Here is a 6,000-nt window from a genome sequence, read left to right on the forward strand (position 1 = left end):
AGTTATGAATAAAGAATGTGTTTTAAAGTCATGCTAGGCTGTTGCTATGGTGGTTGCTGTGGCCTCGGGTGGACTGCGTCCGATTCCTGTTATTAGCTGTCCGCCGTAGGAAGGCTGCGTTCCGTTTAGAAGTAGCACCAGTCTGCCGTAACTCGAACTCAAACCCCGCTTTGTTCTGTAATTAAAGGGCTTTTACAGCCGTTCATGACACACACGCACGCACACACACATAAAACACTTTGCCTCACCATGAGAATGCAACTTTACTAAAACCTTTAAAGTATCTGAGATAGGATAGAAAAATGAAGTAACCAGAGATTTAATGGTGAAGACTCTGGGTTCTGTAGTTCACGTTTTACAGTCCTGAATGACTCACTGCATATCCATATAATTTATTGAAGAGGAGTTTAGAATGCACTTTACATTTAGACTGTTGCTGTTTAATTTTTTACATTGTTACTGTGTTGTGTCATGAATAAGGTTTACCTGCTGGGGGTTTGATGGATCAGCTGGACAATACAGACAAAGACAGACTTCATCCATCATACGCAAGAATCCTAGTTGGATTTTTGTTTTCACTCATATTTTAGAACCAAATATTGAAAACAATTCTGACAGACTGGATACCTGATCAGGGTGTACATTACCTTTCACTCAAGCATCCCAGGACAGAGCCCTGCCCCACCATGAGCCTGGGTGGATACGTGGTTATAATATAAAATGACTGATACTGAATATGAATATTTCATGAAAATCAAATTATAATATGAATTCCTAGGTGTTTGTTATATCCAGCAAGAGATTGATTACATATGTCTGAATTGCTAACCCTAACCCTAGCTCAACAGACCACAATGCCCTGGACTGTCAGTATTATTACATGCTGTGAACATAAGTAGCTTTGATCACAGTTTATGTTGTAAAAGAGAAGGAATATTGAAAAAAAGATCAACATTGTGATATTATTTCTTCCAAACTGACCAGAAACATGCTTATCAGACTCTCACAGCACAGGATCAGACTCACTGTGCATGACGGCTCAGGCCAGTAATGTTTGTTAGATTGTCAGTTGTTTAGTGCTTCTGTACAGTTAGGGTCACCATCTCTGTGTCAGTATAATTAATATGCAGAAAACACTAAAAGTTGATTGTCTTCCAATATTCTAGCATAATTAAAAAACTTTGACTTTGTAAGTACATATTGGTACAGTCCTAATGCCAGTATGATTCTTCATAACACCTGCTTTGAAATACTGAACTTTAAAATGTACCTGATGAAAGATAATTTACAGTGGGAGTCTGTCAGGATAATTCTGACTATAAGATCACTGTATTAATCTGAACCCTTCTGCAATGTGCTGTGAATGAATGCTGATGCAACTGACTGTGGGAAAGCTGTTAATAAAATGAATCTGTGACACATGCAACACATTCACAGAGGAAGAGGACACAAAGGGAGGACACGCAGAGGCTGTGTTAAAGTCACAAATCCAAATCTTTAGTCAAAAACAGGCAGCGGTTACAAACAGGAAGACAAGCAGTCCATTAAACAGTCTACAGGGTCAAACATACAGAGAATTCAAACAACAGTAAAAAATAACTGGACACTGAAAAACTTAAAGCAATGTGTGACGAAACAAAAGGAAGCAGCGCAGTATATTCACTGAATTATCATCAATTACAAAAGAAAAAAACGACGATTTCTAAGGATTATTTGCTTAATTGCAGTTAAGAGTGTGGCTGGTAAAGATGGAAACATACAGAATGTAAACTGTGTGAGTTTGGTGAACTTTGTTAGTAACAAATGAGGTAAAAAAAAAAACCCAAAACAGACAAAACACAGAAAGAGGCTCTCAGTATTCATGAATAATTAGAAAGCATCTAAACATTCTGGTCGTGGATTTTTACAGTTTTAGTTCCGCTCGCTGTCATCATTATAATCATCATGATCAATGGCGAGGTCCTGAGGTGGGCGGGGCTGTCTCTGGTGATGTCACCATGAAGGAACAGCGTCTGGCACGTGTTGGTGAAACATCCCAGTACACTGGTGTAGTTTCCTCTCCAGCTGTTTGACATTCGACACTTCAACATTAAGGGGAAGAAGAAGAAACAGCGTTAGGTCAGGTGACCACATGGTTTCTAAAATAACTGACAGGAAGTAACCAGGCCGTTAGAAATGGATGGCATGTGTTTAGAGTTACTGTAGTTAGGTAACTCTACTTACCAAAAGCAAAGCTGCTGAATGTTGCAGGAACATGCTCATGTGTGGTGATCATTCAGTGCTGCTCCGGCAGGTTAGACAGTCCAATAGTGATATCCTGTCCATCTGAGAGTTTGAAAACACACATGCAAAGATTTAATTGTATTACAGTCAAAGTGGGATGTTCGATTTTGTCCTTTAAAAATGTTTGTGTATTTGAAAGCACTAACATTTTATGATGACTCGGATCGTCTCTCTCTAAGAGTGTCTCCTTTAAAGGGGAGACAAGTGTATCCACTGATCCACGTCACTTTACCTGGATGATGACTCCTCTCTCCCTCACTCAGAAACTGGAGATTTACCTACATCATTACAAAAACATCAAAAACATCTCCCTTTGATTCCATTCCTCCATTCCTGCTGAACATCAGGCAACAAATATCCCAGTAACTCACAGTAAAATGTAAAGCACATATTTTCTCTGCTTTGTCTAACCTCTGCAGAGCCTCTGTCAAGAAAAACATATCTGTAAGCATAAAACAAATATACATTTCATAACACGTCACTGGACAAACCTCGGTCAGTTGATTTCCTCTGTGCAGTGCAGACGAGCATCAGTCAGCAAGTCAAGGTGGTGAGATGGACCGGTGCCCTTTGTGACTCTGCTGGTTCTTCTGAGGAAACACCACCGTCTCTCCACACCATCACCATGTGTGAGCATAGATCAGTAGCATAGATCAGAATATATATATATATATATATATATATGTATATTTCATTTAACAATTGCAACTGAAAGAAATTAAATATTGAACAAAAATATATTGTCACATTCTTCATTCTCAAATACAAATTTCGCAAAGTAAATTTTTGATTAACAGAAAAAATATGAATTACAAAAAATAATTGTATATTATTAAAATATTATGCAACTGTGACCAAAGTCAGAATCTTCATTACAGTAATGTGGACTTACTGCTTGTATAATAGTGATAAACTTCAGGGGAGATCATGATGACAGAAAACTGTAAACAACACTCTGAAGTCTGAAGCTGCTTTTCTTGTTTCTGTGACCTCAGCACGTTGACAGACTTGAAGTTGCTAAAGATTTTAAAAAGTGATAATTACAGGGAAGAAACTTCTCTTTTTCATCGCTTTAATCAAACATTTGATGCCTCAGCTGTCTCAGTCCTAAAGCATTCTGCAACTACAACTAACCTGAGGAGGCTTGGATTTGGCTGCAGGTGCCCCTGTACATCCTTCTCAGCAGCACACATGTGGGTACCATTTAATCACACTTCTTCCTGAGCTTTGCTTCATCACAAGACTAAAGGTGGCATCCCGTGTCACAGTCTTATCATCATCCAATTGGAGAAGAAACATTTACGCGCCTCCTGGTTTTGTTTTCTGATCCTGCAAAAAGACTGAGGACAACAGAGCCCAGAGAACATGAGATACACAACATCCAACATTCAAACTCAACAGCCTCCATAAATGAAGAGCACCAGGTTGGTCCAGTTATACTAGATATAAGCATACTTCACATTACTGTGTATGAATAATAATCAAGAGACAAACATTGAAGATGCAGAGCATGATGTCCCATCATCAGACTGTAAACAAACATCCACCAGGCTTCTTTGTTGGCAGAGGTGATGATTCTCCCATCAGGGATCAGTAGCGTGTATTAACCTGTGATATAAGCAGCAGTCACTGAAATGTTACTGTTTCAGATAAGAAATCTAGCACATAAAAGCCAGGGTGGGAGGGATCTCTGCAAACTGACTTACCTCTGCAAGTGTGAGGCTGTTCCTCCAGCCTCAACAAAAATCTGACTCTCCAGTCACAGACAAACAAAAAAACACCAGCTGGGAGATAGAAAACGCTGTCTGGGTCTTGCTGGATGTTGCTGGTCAGAGTCTCACATTAGCGGAGTGCTGCTTGGTCCCACTGACCCATGTGGACAGTGACTGTGGAGAACTGTTCTGGAAAACAGAAAAGAGAATTAAAATGACAAAAAGCCAAATTTCCACAAAGACTCTGTTAGAATCAGCAATCAGAAAATCATTGGTTCATATTACAATTAAATATGACCAGGCTCCTTAAATGTAAGCAGTTAAGATCTGATTTGATTTACATCCTTCACACAGCACATTTGTCCAGGCTGACAGGTAAACATAGAATTAATCTCAGGTAACATGACTCAGAGTAGAGATTCAGTAGGAAAGATTGCCAGCTCTAATATTATTACCACACAATCCAAGGACACACCAACAGCTCAGATTTCTAGAAGTATTTAAACAAATGTCTTCTGAATATTCAATTCATGTTCACAGTGGGAGGGTGGGGGGTGTCGTGGAATTTTGTAAATAAAGTCTGCAACACAGAAAGAGCTGTGAACAAACTATTTATTACTGCGCGCAGGAGAGCCAACACACATCAAACATCACAGTTCACAGTCATGCCAGCTCTGCCACAGAAGTCGTGCTCACACTCCTTTATGCATTCCAAGAAAGAGGGAGGAAGTTACAAACTGATCATACCATACCATACGTTATTTTGTTATCGTTTTTATCGTTAACTCTGTTTTCCTGAGTCTTTTCACGTGTGTTATGAATAAATCTTCTTTTTTTCGGTACCGGTACTAGTTTTATTTTGTTGTATTTATCCGCGACACCTTAAAGGCCGGTCCGTGAAAATATTATCGGGCATAAACCGGTCCGTGGCGCAAAAAAGGTTGGGGACCGCTGCTCTACACCACACTGATACTTTTTAAAACTATCACAGTAAAAACATTTTGAGTCATCATTTCTTCATCTGCTGTTCCATGATGAATATCAGTTTCATAAACTATAATTTTGATCCATGCTCAACCATCTAAGTTAGGAAATCCCAGAAAGTTGTTTCTGCTCATCTGGACAAAATCTGAAATTCAACATCCAGAAATCTGGAATTTCTGAACTAACTGCTACCATTCAGTAAGATGCAGCCTTTTTGTACCTAATACTACCTGTTACTGCTTTTTATTGCAGGGCTATCTGGTCGTGGGAGGAAGCCTGAACTTTATCCCTCTGCAGAGCAGCAGCAATGCTGGTGGATAAGCAACAACGGCTGAAATATGGACTTCATGATCCTCTGTTGTTCTTTATGCTAGGTATAAAATCTATGTTTAAACAGCTTAGGAAGTTAAATCTATCAGATTTACTGAATATACTGCGCGTACTGCATATACTGCCTGTTTCTATGATTGTTTGTCTGCAATAAAAGTTTCAGCATCACAGAGACTCCGGTGTTATTGCTGAGAATAATCATCTGTAATCCTCTAGGAGTTTTTCCATTGACGGCATCCTCTTCATCAGCAGAGGAAACATACACATTCATGTAAACAATGCAACACACTGCATTGTATGTGCTCTTGCTGTATCAACTGAAGGCTTTTCAGGGAGTTTTTAGGACATCCTGATAATAATGAATTACAGTAGTCCAGCATAGAAGTAATAAGTGCATGAACTATTTTCAGCATCACTCTGAGACAGGATATTTCTAATTTTAGAGATGTTGCGCAAATGGAAGAAGGCAACCCTACATATTTGTTTAATATGTGCATTGAAGGACATATGCTGGTCAAAAATGACTCCAAGGTTCCTCACAGTGTTACTGGAGGCCTTCACTAAAGCTGTTTCTGTTTCTTTGATGAGCTCTGAAACTTGACTGAAACTCTTCAAATAAGCCATTCCTCTGCAGATGATCTGTTAGCTGTTTGACAACTACTCTTTCAAGAATGTTTGATATGAAAGGAAG

The 6,000-nt window shown here is 39.1% G+C and overlaps 2 long non-coding RNA genes across 2 annotated transcripts; both read right to left on the reverse strand.

The window, feature by feature from the left end:
• Positions 1-1,479: 1,479 nt before the first annotated feature.
• On the reverse strand, positions 1,480-2,953 carry LOC109201195 (uncharacterized). Its single transcript, XR_002061226.2, has 4 exons — positions 2,775-2,953; positions 2,430-2,561; positions 2,224-2,325; positions 1,480-2,081 (listed from the first exon to the last, which is right to left on the reverse strand). It is a non-coding gene; the product is annotated as an uncharacterized LOC109201195 (long non-coding RNA).
• Positions 2,954-3,417: 464 nt separating this feature from the next.
• On the reverse strand, positions 3,418-4,730 carry LOC109201193 (uncharacterized). Its single transcript, XR_003216902.1, has 3 exons — positions 3,990-4,730; positions 3,778-3,891; positions 3,418-3,623 (listed from the first exon to the last, which is right to left on the reverse strand). It is a non-coding gene; the product is annotated as an uncharacterized LOC109201193 (long non-coding RNA).
• Between the last annotated feature and the right edge of the window lie 1,270 nt (positions 4,731-6,000).

This window comes from Oreochromis niloticus, linkage group LG3 (assembly GCF_001858045.2).
Source record: "Oreochromis niloticus isolate F11D_XX linkage group LG3, O_niloticus_UMD_NMBU, whole genome shotgun sequence".
NCBI classification, from domain to species: Eukaryota; Metazoa; Chordata; class Actinopteri; order Cichliformes; family Cichlidae; genus Oreochromis; species Oreochromis niloticus.